Raw genomic sequence first — 14382 nt, 5'->3', positions numbered from 1 at the left:
CTGCTCCTGAGCCAGCAGGCAAAGCTTTATGAGCTGATATTTTTCCCTCCCACCTCCCTCGTGCCCTGAAGTTTGCAATAAGCATTTGCCTCAGGATCTGACACACTCAGCCCACAAGAGGTGCTTGGTCTCTTATGCTATGCGCATGATGCTGTCCAGGTCTGCACACTGCGATTCCCAAGAAGAGCGAAGCCAAGAATTGCATCTCAGCTGCTGATAGGCAATCAGTTCCCAGCAGCTTTCCAGGGCGCATCCCCAGAGAGCGATTCAGGGCTTGAAAACTGATGCCAAAAGCCAATGGCTCAAGACAGACAGGAAACAGCACAGTTTCTATTTAGCAGAGAGAACACTCCTGAGACGGGCTAGGATGAGGAGGAGGAGGAGGGAAGGGCCTTTCCAAGACTCTACCGTGGAAAGGAGGAACCCTTGGTGTTAACAGGGTTGCCTTTTGTCTCCTTCCCCCTTGATTTCCGAAGGTCCTTTTAACAGAGATGAACGTAAGCGACAGACAACAGAGCTGAAGGCTCTGCTCTCTGCTGGTTTTGCTGCCCTCATATTTCTCTTTCCATCACCATAATCCCAAGGAAATCCAGATTAGCACCTCTTCAGCAATGTATATACTTATAACAGGACCCTTGAGACACAATGCTTCTGCTGTAAAAGCAAATGTAAGCTTAAGAACAGTTAATTCTATTGACTAGAAGGGAGTAACAGCACTTATTTTTGTTCGCTGGCAATATCTAACCCTTTAAATGATATCAGATGGGCATGAGTCAACAACCTAGCCTTGAATAATGTGCCGCTCAGACTGCCTATAAATAGACTTTCCTTTCTCTCTTTCATATAAAGCTAGCTCCTACAACAGCTATGCACGGCCAAGGGGTCTGTTGGGGACAGACACACACACACGCCTGGAACAAGGGGGTATTGAAGTAGCTGCATTCCCTCTAATCTCTTCCTGCCAGAGGGGCCACTAAAAATACAGTAGCCACCGAGTTGCTTTAGCTCTCATTACGGCTGGGTGGTGCAGGAGCAGAGAACAGCAGCCAAATTCTTCATATCTGCTTAGTCTCGGCTGAAAAAAACTCCAAAGCAGATGATAATTAAGCCTTTAATATTTCCAATACATGTAAAATATGGCTATTTTTACCACACAGACATTCAGAGCCAGGAACACACACTGCACACAGACAGGGAGCGGCAGCTCTATTCTGCCTGCTTAAACAGCTGGAGTCTTTACAGTGGTACATCTGGGAGATGGAGAACTTAAATAAAAGTTGGCTTTTGTGGGGTTTTCACTCAAGCTTCAGTGTTTTGCCAAGCCAGGTGATATTAAGGATATTGAATCATTTTAACCAGCTACAGGAAAGAGCTGCATTACCTCTTTTTGAGGGTACATGACATTTTCTAGTTGGGACTCAAGGAACCGGCCCCAGGAGCAATGAAGTTGAAGTTCAGCCTTTCTCCAAGAACTGGACCCAGTCAAACATGCCTAATGGCCCTCTGGGCTAGCTAGGAGCAAGGAAGTGATACAGCAGCATACCCCGCTGGCTGTCATTCCTCAAGCCAATGGAGAAGACAACCATAGGCAGCTGAGTCAGCCTGGGGTGAATTCTGGTGGGAGTCTGGACCACAGGTTGTAGTTACCACACCCACTGAACTGGGGAACAATCCACTGAATACTATACCCTCTAGTGACCCGAATTCTGTATCTAACTCGACAGCCTAATGACAGAGATTTCAGGGCCAGGGTTGCTGCTGGTGATAATTTTAGCAGAAACCTGTTTCCCCCAAGACCAATGTCACGATCTCTACTTTAGAGCAGAGGCCATTCACAAAAAGTCCTGATACTTCAAGGCCAAGCTTCATTTAACTCAAGATTACACATTCACCTATCCAAAAAGTTCATCACCTTTTGTTCATATTATTTCTTTTATATCTGTTTTATAGGATAAACAGAGGCAGGAACATTCAGGCAACTTCTTAAGAGCTCTCTGCTCCCATGTTGTGTGCTGAAACGAATGGGGAAAGCTTTATGTTCATCTAAGGTCTCTTGTTGGGATTTTCTTTCTTGCCTCTAAAGAGAATTCAGGATGGTGAATGCCGAAGTCTTGGCTGCATCTGTGGGAGTTTACAAAACTCCTGTTGTTGCTCTAACCCTGACCCATGGAAATCAAGATCATTCACCACTAATTTCAAGAGAAGTGGAGTTCATAGGATAAGTGCTTTGGAAAAAATCCCATCTTACATCTCACAGCTGCTAAGGGTTTATGAAAATCTTGTCCCCCGCTGCAGGCCATACATAAGAGATGAGAAGTTTGGAAAAATGTCCCATGGAACCTGAGAACGATAAGGAGGAGACTGAGATCATGCAATTAGGTTAGAAACTGCCTAGTCCTCGTCACATGTTAGAAAGTAACAAAGGTCTAGCTCACACCATGGTGCACAGCAGAGAACACAAACTGTCAGGGGATTAACAGGACGTGATTTTGCAACATGCAACAAAAAAAAATCCCAAGTGAGCCAGCAGAAATCAATCTTTGTGTCAAATACTGTATGTACCGGGGCAGGGTGACCAACTCAGCTGGGAGTCTACATTTGGTGACTGAGTCATCTCTCTCTCAATCTGTTGAATGGGACCCAAAGGTTTTCCCACTTAGTTTGACAGAAAGATAGACACATATAACAACTCTGATTGCAAGGCAAATTTCCTTCTATTGCAGCTCAGGCAGGGCCAGGTGGCACCACAGAATATTAATCAGTTACAATTTATAGTCGGTGGGATTTAAAGAGGTATGGCCGTATTTCTTGACATTTGTGCTTCTTTCCTGCCCACAGACTGAGTCTGAAAGGCATTTAAGATTTTCTCCATTAGTCAAAAATTTCAGCGAGTATCTGACAGACCTGCACAATGGTGAATGGCAGCGCAGTGAAATCCAGCTCTTGGAGGGCTGTGCATATGCCATACAATCAATTCATCCATCCACAGTAGATCCGAGCCTTCCACACACGAAGCAGACTCATTGCTGCCTGAATAGGCTGGGAAATCCCAGAGCGAACAGCAGCCGCACTAGGAAGGGGAGGCCCCACGTTACTGGAGGTCATCTGGTCCAGCACATAAGGGATTACAGAAACAGCCAAGAAATCTCCAGGGAGGTGCGGTTGGCACAAAATTTCTCGCTCTTGTCAGCCCTAAGAACAGAGCTGAAATGAATGAGCATAGTTTGCTCACGCAATAATGTAACGTAACATCGTTCGTGCAATAACAGTGCTCTGAGACACTGTGAATAGCACGTGTACTCCCACCCGCACCAGATTATCCCACCCTGCTACAGGATAGTCTCTCTCCTGCAATGCAGTGCTACATTCTTGTCCTCTACACTTAGCTACGTTCCACTACAGCCTCCACACTAGGCACTGCATGTCCTTCAGTCATAAATTCAGAGACTAAGGCCAGAAGGAAGCATCACATTACCTCAACCAAACACTGGTTTTAATCCAATTATATCCTTCATCATGCCTATCTTTTGATCTTATTCTAAAGTCCACAAGGGCTGAAGAATCTACCATTTGGTGAAAAGTAAAAAAGCTATACACAGTCTAAAGAGTCAAACGCAAAAGAAAAGTCAGTAGAAATGTCTTCTTGGTTTACTCCAGAGCTAAATCTCCATCCTTCCAGAATATTATAAACACACAATTACTTTGGAAGCCGGTAATGACTGACTCCGAGATCCACAGACAATCACAGACCTAAATAAAGGCAAGGCAACGTGTCTTTCAAGTACCTAAGCAAAGGAGAAAGACCAAAGGAAGAAGCAGGAGGCACGCCTACGTAAGGAGGAAGACAGACAGAGCTTTTGCGGCACAGAGCCTGCTGAAGAGAGTTGGAGATTTCGGACAAGGAAACTGTTTGTTTCTTTTGAGATCATAGCAACAGGACATCACATACATGGCGTGTAAGTAAATCATGATTTTTCCAAGGAACACCTCTCTCCAAATAATATAATCAATTTCTCCTCTTAATGGAAAAAAAAAAACAAACCCTATACGAACCTGCCAGGCCAGAGGGACAACACTATCCTCATCCAGCACATCTTCTGTTTTTCCAAAAGCATTTCCCAGCTTTAATTCCAAGGTGGTGAGTCCTCTCATCCAGATCGTTGAGCAGCCTATTCATGAGATACATAAATCACAGATAAGGAGGTGACCTAGCTAGTCTTTGGAAACAAAACAAACCCAATGATTGTTTGTTTTCAGCTGCTTCCTCCAGGCCATCTGCATGGCTGCTGCTGGGCACTGATCCGCCGGTTTCTGACCCGTTTTCAGCTCAGCTACAAGCCATTCTCCCACAGCAGCTCTGCAGGTAGCAGTTACCTTTGCTCTCATCTCCCTTACCTGTTACAGTCCAGCAACCCCCCAAGCCTAGATTCAGGAGGGCAAATTCAAGAGCCTGGGAACTCTCCTCCAGTCCTTGGCTGGCTTCAGTTTCAGGCACAGATCGTTGGAAAGCATCCCAGGCTACTTCCCATCTTGTAAGAGGGAATGCATTTCTACTCTTTGACCATCTCTTTTCCCGGCAGAGCACAATTGAAGATAGTTACACCACTGTATATCTGGATTGCAAGAAACTGAAGCACTTCAAACACTTCAAACCTGTGTGTTACTTGTATAACACACAGAAAACATGGCCTTCTCCAACACTATCAGCAGTGTTGGGAAGTAGGGAAATAATTGCTCCATGAAAGTGTTTTGTCCTACTAATTAGCTCCTTCATTGATTGGCGATTTCAGCACTGGCTCAAAAGAAACAAAAGCAGAGACTAACCACAGAACCAAAGCTGAGTTGGTGTAAGCTGGCACTATTTCATTGCTATCGGTCTTTTTACTGATTACCGATTGCTATCGGTCTTTTTACTGATTACTGAGGGTCTCTGGGTTGAATCCAGTTAACGGCTAGTGTATCCAGGGAATATGAGGTGTCACCAGCTATCCTGAAGTGGGCTGATAGCAGAAGACTTCCCAACACGAAGAACAAAGTCACTATCAACAACAGTTACACTCCTGTATATTTCTGTTTGCATTCCTCCTCTTTTCCAGCTTCTTTTGGCCTTGCAAACAGGAAGAAATAAGTCTTATAGCCATCACATTCTTTTTCCATTGTATCATTTCAACTAGTTTACTTCAAGGGCTTCTTTGGAAATACTTACAAAGGTGTAATTCCCATTACATACTAAGCTGCTGTGACCCTGCTGTGTAGGAAAACTGAAAGTCACATCAATCAGAAGCTTAATTGAACTCCTCCGCTCAGCCTGGAAATACACTCTCCTAGGTTTATCTGTGATATCTGAAAAATTTTAAGGCAAAGACATAGTAGTAAAAAAGCATGTAAGAATCTGGAGACAAATAGACTCAAATAGTTCCTGGGTTGAAAATTGCTGGAGGGCAGGAGAGCGTAAGTGTCCTGGTTTCAGCTGGGATAGAGTTAATTTTCTTTATAGTGGCTGGTACGGGGCTATGTTTTGGATTTGTGCTGAAAACAGTGTTGATAACACAGGGATGCTTTAGTTGTTGCTGCACTGGTCAAGGACTTTTCAGCTTCCCCTGCTCTGCCAGGCGCACAAGAAGCTGGGAGGGGGCACAGCCAGGACAGCTGATCCCAACTGCCCAAAGGGCTATTCCATACCATATGGCATCATGCTCCGTATATAAAGCTGGGGAAGAAGAAGGAAGGGGGGGACGTTCGGAGTGATGGCGTTTGCCTTCCCAAGTCACCGTTATGTGTGATGGAGCCCTGCTTTCCTGGAGATGGCTGAACACCTGCCTGCCCATGGGAAGGAGTGAATGAATTCCTTGTTTTGCTTTGCTTGCGTGCGTGGCTTTTGCTTTCTCTGTTAAACTGTCTTTCTCTCAACCCATGAGTTTTCTTACTTTCCTCTTCTGATTCTCTCCCCCATCCCACTGGGGGGGAGTGAGCGAGCGGCTGCGTGGGGCTTAGTTGCCAGCTGGGGCTAAACCACAACAGTATGGGGGGAAATATCACATATACCAACCTTGAACTTCATATTTCCCAGGCATGCACTCATGGCCACAGCTGCAGACATGATGCTGCACAAGACCGACCCTTGGGGCCATCTTAATCTTATCAGAGCTGTTCTGCTATTCTTATCAGAGTGGTATCATCACATCTGCAAGTAACGGTATTATATCAGATTTTAAGAACAGTTAAAAACATTGTCAATAATTTTATAGGAGACAAAGACTGGGGAGAGGTAAATGATAAGGACAGGTCACTGATACACCACATGATGAATTATTCCATACACTGGTGTTCAGCAGCAATAGAGATACACAGCAACAGAAACAGGGTGAAGCTCTTCATCCTGGGACAATACATACTAAGTGGTGCCACTGGTTTCATTACTATTATTTGACTTTTCCTTTTGCTATTTAGAAGTGATTTAAAACATGGAAAAGTTAGTGGCAAATGAATCGGTCAGGCCTGTACAGATACGCTGTCCAGTGTCTTTCCAAAGATTCTGATGTCTGTGGAAGCAGAGGGGGAGTTTGTCTTTAAATTAACTCTCAAGGGGCTATAGTTTTTCCAAAGTTGAAGACTAATAAGATAAAGGAGGATGTTAAAAAGATGAGGGTATTTGAGAGCACTAGAAATTTTTTTTAAATTTCTGAAAAAATTCAACAGAAGCAAAAACTTTATATTTCATTTTACAAACATATTCCCACTTGGTAATTAAGAAACTGATGCCAATGAAGTCAAGCATGGGTGATGTGTTGCAAACTCAGGGCCACGCACACAGTTTACTGTTTCTTTGCTCCCTGATACTTAGGAAAGGAAAAGGGCATGCCACAATCTTGCTTTAAGTGCACATGGAATAGACGTTGCTCTCTAGTTGATTTGTTTGATGCACATGATGGTTGTGAATCAATTGTAGAAGTAGCAATTAGGTACTGGAAAGTGCATACAATAACACTCACAATTTAAAATCCCTAAAGCGATGCAATCTTAACAATACACTTGAATTCAACAATATTGGTTTGATTCTTACCTCATCTTCCATCCAAATCCAATAAATACATAGTTTAGTGGAGTAAGCCCGGATGATTATATTAAAAAGAGACTTCAAAAAGTTTTTGGTTGAGGGTTTCCATACTGTATCCAGATGCTTTCACGACTTCATAAACATGACAAAACTCTGCATCCAGCTTCATCTCTGAATGCCCTGTTCTTAACAAAATAAAAACTTTGAGGAAAGCATCTTCTTAAAGAAAATCTTGATTGTTCTTGTAATATAAACAGAAGCTTTTTTTTGTTTTAAGTTTCAAAACTTCAGGTTCTGAAAAAACAGAATAGACATTTCTCAGTACAGAAAAAAGTATTTTTCTAACTAAACATACTGATAAGAATGTGGTCAGAAAAGCCAGAAACATTTAGAAAGACTTTTTAACAGCTGCAGTTGCTTTGGGAAGCCAATTCTTTTGAGCCCATTTGTTCATAAACACAGCAACTTGTCACAAACTCTCCATCCTCATTCTTGTATTCAAATGATTTTGAAAAAAAACCTGTATGGTATCCATTTCAATGTATCCTTTACTAATTTAGGTACAATCAGGGGGAAAAAAAAGCCAGCACTTGAGTGTACAAAAATAATTGCAGCACGCACAAACATTACAGGAGCAGGTTGAAATGACCGACTACATTGCTATTCAAGATGAATTATTTTAAAAGGGGAAGGCAGGGTTCAGTTGTAAAGAACTTAAGAAGTCTAAGATGAAAACTGTATCTCTGGGTGGGAAAGAGCTCGATCAGGAACTCATCCTTTAACTCTCATCCAAAGCATCACTCCAGTAGGATGCTCAAACTTATGTCTAACCTTAAACACAAACAGTGTCACTGGGCCCAAGACCTCCTCTCTGCCCTGAGGTGTGTGCTTAGATGTCTTGTTAAACTCAAAGGAAAGCTTCACGATGGGAACTTCTCCTGCCACCCTGCCAGCCAGCTGACTGCCCCAGACCTTTACAGCATCCACCTTCAGCCCCTTCACCGTGCTTCAGCTGTGGCCACGTGAAAGCTCAGCATTAACACTGGACAATACCTAGTGACTGCAGGCGCCTTTTTTTTTTGGCTCAGGAACCAGCCTTGTTATTCGGTCTGCTCTTATTCAGCATTCCCATTGCCTGTGCAGGGCCAGGGAAGAAGCGTGTTAGCTCTTCCTGTAGCGTTACTCAGTCGTTGGTGTCTGAGTCATGGCTGGTTTGGGACTATGGTCTGTATGTGATTAGTCACTGGAATTTGGTGGGAGGCTATATTTAATAGCACCCTTCGCTCCAGAGAAACAGGGAGCCAGACAATCTTTAAGGACCACAGATGCATTATAAACTCTTTCCACAACCGCAGAAACGTAGCCAGCAAGAAGACAGCCAAATTAGCAAAAAAGCATATACGTAGGCGGGAGGGCCGTACTGTTGTACCCCTATTCTGTAACGTGAGCAGAGCTTTAGCCACCCATCACATCTCCTGGCCAGCATCTAACAGTGGCACTGCTGCCCTCTCGCTGTGGGACCACTTACAAGAGACCCTGCAAGCAGCGGACATCCTCACTGCGCTTGGTGCCAGACATACCGGTATGAGACACGATCGGATCGGCATCTGAACGGATGCAGAATACGTGCCGTTCAGCTGAAGCTCTCGCTGCTCACTGTTCTGTCTCCAAAACACGATATAAATGGAGAGACTCCTACCTCAGTGCTTTGGAGAATTAAATAAAAAGGCAAAGAAAGCAAGAAGTGAAGAGCGTGCTGTCAGGATAATGTCAGGACTAAACATCAAAACAGAAAAAAAAGTCTAAAAATATCATAACCATGAAAATGTGTATCGGTAGGAAGGGATAGAAGTCACACAGGTACATGGGCTCTACTTGCTCTTCCAGCACAGCTGAGATCTGAAGCGTCTTTGCTTCCCTTTCTCCCTGACCTCCAGCAAACAGTTTTGCTAAACAAGTAAGGGTCTTGTAGTGAACTCAACTAATGCCAAATCTCTGCTTTCCTCTAGCACCGTCACCAGCTTCCCCCAAGTCATTCCAAGCTAAACAAATCAGGATTATTGTCTGTTCACGATCCAGTTTTCCCATCTGAAAGAGGAGGCTAACTGTTATAACTTTTTGCTCCACAGGGGCCACTGAAGACGTAGCTATTAATACTTAGAGATGCTCAGATGTAAGACAGAGATTGGCCCTCAGCCAACAGTTACCACAGTCAAAGGAAGATTTCAGTAGAGTTCAGGGGACTCAGTGCTTTTAGATCTAAACATGAGAAAGAGATTGGCATCAGCAGTGACACATCATAGTAGTTTGATGTCACAGAAGAGACATCTCCCAGCGATGAAGCTCGTTCAATATTTTAAACAAATTGGAAGTGTGTTTAGTCTGGAACTGATTACTTTGCTTATTCGGATGCATTTGATGTTTGGCCACACACTGCAAATATGGTCAGCTGGCCCAGTTCCAACCAAGGAAAAGAGATCACAGCACCACAACCAAAAGTGCATTACATAGGACTGAATAATATATCCACACCATAATTAAAATCCCACAATTTAAACTGTGGAGCCAATGTTTTATGGTGGCTAGGACAAACATGATACATGTTCCCCATTTTTAAATACTGCAATGTTTCAGGATACATGGGAAAGCAGATGGTTTTAATAGTCTGAACCCTTAAAGAAGCTTATTCTTCCAAACTAACTACATGCAGTCAGTAGTGAGACGCTGCTGCAGGAACGGATCAAAACGTTCCATCTGTCTTTACTCCAGTGGAAAATGTTTATTCTGACCAAAATAGATATTTTCACAGTAAGACTTATTTTTCTCCAAAGCAGCCAGATTATCAGTTAGGTGCAATTAAAAAAATATTATTTCCTTTTTTTTTGTTTTGATTTGTTAAATCTAAAGGTTTTCAAATAACAGTTCTTAAGAAACCCTATTTTACAGTTGGACTCGATGATCTTAAAGGTCTTTTCCAACCTATACGATTCTGTGATATCTGGGGAAAAAAAATTACCCAAATCCTACATTCTCCATCAGTACTTTTCCCTCTTCACACATCTGACTACAGTACGAAGCTGTGTATCCCTATGGATATGTTTCCCGCTCAACCTTTAATGGCACAGTTACTGCCTACTATGCCTCCATCCTTCTGCCATCCTTACTTACACAGAGTAAGTCCATGGATGCTGCTTAGCTATGCACCCACTGTGCTGTCACCTGAGGTGGCAGAACCAGGCCCAGACATAAGGAGAACCCACAGACCTCCTCTGTACTAACTTAAATCTGCTTGAAAGAGTCGCTGTATACACTGGCACGGAGGGCTTTTCTTCACATGCAGGCTGGAAGAAACAGTGGACAGGTTGAGCCTGAGGGGAAAAAAAAAAAAATATCTGAGCGCAATGTTTTCTCTATGGCCTTATATTAAAGCTTGCTTTCTTTTCCAGCCTGCTATGGAGTAGTGAACTCACAAAGAGCCTCAATCACACAGCGCTGCAGGCATATGGCCCTCGGCTGACTGTGTGCCAAAGTCACACATGAAACCGTGTGCTGCTCAGACATCAGTCATGCTAACAGCTGGGAGAGGTTCAAGCAAACATAAGGCTACCAATGAGGGAATGCAGAAAGCAGGGGGAGAGAGCGAAAGCAAACCTAGAAGCAAAACGGGAGAGTATCAACCACCAAGAAAAGAAAGTGCAGAGGACTATTACGAGCAAGGATCTCAGGAAGCACACGGTTTTACAGGCAGACCACAAGCATTTGACACAGGAAAGCTTTCAAAATAAATGTGGCATGGGTTTAGACCAGAAACTATAAAGCACAGCTGCCCTGATAATCTTATGCTATTAAGAGAGACGGGAAAGACGTCTGTTGAAGTATTGTTCCTTCTCGTCACCCAGAGGATGCAGGCTGCACTGCTGATCCTCCCCTCCTGCTCAGAAGGCAGCGACCCCTCTAGTCAAGCCAACAGTCATCTCAAGAGCAAACAACCAGGAAACCATTTCCAAACAAGTTAGCTGCTCACAGAGCTCTCTGTCCACATCTCCCACCGTGTCAGACCACTGAGACACCTACCCCCTGCTCCCTGTGCCAGCCAAAAGCCCTACCTGGTAAAGATGCTTACATACTGCTTGCTCTGATGTCTTCCTTGAGATCCTCTTTTTCACTAGAGGGGGTTGAGACACACGCGGTAGGAGCACGCAGTAAGTACCAGGCAGCAGGCTATGACGGGGCAGGAAGGCTGCTCTCGGTGCTTCTCATTCAAACGTATAGACTTAGTATAAAGTCCCTTTGCTGGAGCAGGAGCTGGGACTGAGCCCTCCCTTCAGACCAGGCGGGTGTTCAAGGTGCAGGGCTGAGTTCTCCCTGCCTCCTGCACACAGCAAATGTTGGGCTGGAAGAGCTAGAGCTGCCCTGCAGTCTGTCCGGGCACGCTCCCAGCAAGGGTTTGAGCAGCAAAGGCAAAAGGCCTGTCTCCACCTCTGAATAAGCTAACCGCCTAATAATGGGAGGATGCTGCCTTCTCTTATGTGGATTTGGTGGGGGAGCTCAGCCATGAGGTAAATCCTGTGCTCTGGGCTTGCCTTACTGGGTACGGCGAGGGATGGAGCCAGGTTGTGGAGGTTTGGGACCTCTTCTGCTGCAGCTGCATCCAAATCCTTAAACACTGGCCTCCTTTCCTAGCAGCAGCTACGCTGGGCACATGCCACACCAGCTGGAAGAGTCCTAATGGCACAACATGGAAAGTACTGGAATCAGCCCATGCTTCTGATGCGAGGCAGCTCCTGAACAGGAGGACTCCATGAGGATCTCCGTTTTGTATTCAGCCACCTAAGACTGCGGTCTAAACATTGTGAGCTGGTGAACACAGTGCTCCTATGAACGCCAGCTCGGCAACACTCAGGAGGTGGCTTTTCCAGGCATTCGTAGGAGCTGCACAGCTTAGGTGACATCCGTACTCAGAAGTGCTGAGAGGACTATGCCCTGAATTAGGCTTGATGGGGGCACCACCAGGTTACAGAGATGGCAGGAAGAGAGCGGCGAGTACTAACAGAGAGCAAATCGCATTTATTCCCTTTCACAGGTTCCCACTACGCTGTCCAGTGCCACACATGAGATAGGTGCTTCTTCATTCATCAGAGCAGCAGCTCAGCTCCTTGGTTTCCTTAGACCAGAGGTTTTTATCTGGAGCAAACTGCGGCTGGATTGCACAGGCAGAGAGCGAGCAGCATGCGGTCCTCAGGGGCAATCTGCATCGGATGCAAGACAGACACCAGCAAGGCCTCTGCCTCCCAAACCTCAGGAAAGATGCACTTGCATCATGTGAAATCCCTTTAAACGCATTCCCTTGCTTTCCTTTGCAGTGACAGTAAGGAGGGAGGAACTGGCAGGGTCCCTGCTCCCAGCTGCACACTCTTAATCCAGCTGAATTTTTTTCTCTCCTCATTCCCGGAAACATTTGCTGTGGAAGAAGCCAAGCCTTTTACCGCTTCCAACTCCAAAGATGCTTCTTCTGCATCATCCATTTTCTACCAGCTGTTTGAGCTCATGACCAGAGCTAGACCAGAAGCAATACTAGAGAGCTGCAGGACCCTGACTCCCTTTGCTGCACAAGCAAGCTAGGTCCCTTGATGGAGTACAGGCTGCCTCCTCCATCCCAGCTACTTGAGCCTTGCTCTCCCTCTTCTCCACACCGATCAGCTCCTGTCTTTCTCTTTTGGGTACCTCTTCCAGCCCCCAAGCATCTGCCAAACTGCTCCGAGTTTCCCAGCAAAGCCCTGGCTTCCCTGGAAAGCCCCAGCTGGTCCCCAGCTTGGAGATGTGCTTCCCTCGCCCTGCCTACAGGACACCATCGTGGGGGAGAGCATCACCTCACCCTTGGACAGAGTCAGAACCGCAGAGCAAGACCTGTCCTTTTCCTCAGCAACAACATAAGCTATTGTAGGTAAACTGGATGCTATTGTAGGCAAAAGTGTCTTTGAACTTGGTCCGTCAGCCCTGCTTGGTTTCAAAATAGATGATATACACCAGGAACTGAGCACTGCAACAGGGACAAGGGGTGTAGAGTCACCTTGTAACTCAGGCTATGAGCAACTGGCCGAGCAAATGTAAAGGTAGATAGACCCTTAGGAGATGTGGGCTCTCCTCTCCACATTGCCACTTGCCTGATGAAAGGGCTTACAGAGAAATCGGCTCCTTTCTCAGGGCTTCTCTTTCCTCCTCTCTCTTGTTGGCATTTCTCATCTGTTTAGCCATCTCTGAGCCAGGACCTGGTCCTCACAGGAGGCAAGATCTTCAGTGATTTAAGAGAGCTGTCCTCCCAGCTCTTTCACAGCAAAGATGGCACAAAAGAAAGAACATCTGCTCCTCAGGCACCGATATATCCAGCCCAGTGTATGAAGAGTTCTCTTGGGCACAGTGACCAGGTGTTGCTGACCTGCTGATGTTACATTCACTAGGAAATAGCACCAATTACTTTGGATAAGAAACTGGAGCTGCTGGGGAAGGACACACACTGCTGCTGCTCTGCCAGGAAGCAGTGACCTCCCAGCAGCAAAACAAAGCAAGCAACCACTGTTCTCACCTTGTCAGCTCAGTGCTCAGTACAGCAGGGCCTTAGTATCTAGCAAAGCAAGCAAAGACGATGTGACAGGCAAAGTCATGCCTATATGATCCGAAAACCAGACCAGTTACCCTGTCTCCCAGCTATTCACCCCCATTTGCTAAATGAAACCCTAAGTGCCAGGTCACATTTTCCAGCCCTGCAAACATTTTCCCTAGCTAACCAAAACCAAATAATAACAGTATGAATTATTTTTCTCCACCCCCCCACTCGTGAATTCCCACTCCACAGCTCCCCATCAGGCCTGGTGCTAATTAGAGCAGCCGGTGAAGTTCACTACATCTGTGTAAAGTGGCAGGGGTGGAGAGACACAACACGAGCTGTTGCGAAACCTCCAGGTCCCAAAGAACTGACCCACATGATGCTGACTGCTTTTTCAGTCACTTCTTTCGGAGAAACTGTGTGGTATTTATCTTCCCATGAAGCTTACTAAAAAGAAAAAAAAAAAAGGAGAAGCTTACAAAAAAATAACCTCAAACATTTTGAGGGGGAGTGGGTTATTTTGTTCGAAGCCTTTCATTAATAGTCCCCTTAATAACAGGTTTTATTTGTTTGTAAATGTTCCCTTTCACTCACTCATTTGATGGCATCCTTGGCAGCAACAGCCCTTAATTCTTCATAGCATGTGTGTATGTCTGCTGTTTGAAGCATACCTAATTAAAGCAAGGCTTGTGGTTGAGGCTCTAGCATTTAGTTCGGTGCA

At 45.2% G+C, this 14382-nt stretch overlaps 1 long non-coding RNA gene across 1 annotated transcript in view; it reads right to left on the bottom strand.

The window, feature by feature from the left end:
* Nucleotides 1–6055: 6055 nt before the first annotated feature.
* The window catches only part of LOC142414472 (uncharacterized), a 37705-nt gene continuing 29378 nt past the window's right edge, over nucleotides 6056–14382 (bottom strand). The window contains exons 4-5 of the long non-coding RNA XR_012777088.1: nucleotides 7064–7237; nucleotides 6056–6184 (exon numbers count right to left, since the gene is read on the bottom strand). This is a non-coding gene — a long non-coding RNA (uncharacterized LOC142414472). The remainder of the gene's footprint in view (nucleotides 6185–7063; nucleotides 7238–14382) is intronic.

Source organism: Mycteria americana, chromosome 9 (assembly GCF_035582795.1).
Source record: "Mycteria americana isolate JAX WOST 10 ecotype Jacksonville Zoo and Gardens chromosome 9, USCA_MyAme_1.0, whole genome shotgun sequence".
NCBI classification, from domain to species: Eukaryota; Metazoa; Chordata; class Aves; order Ciconiiformes; family Ciconiidae; genus Mycteria; species Mycteria americana.
Note: the sequence above shows the minus strand (reverse complement) of the source record. Positions and strands in the feature narration are given on the sequence as shown.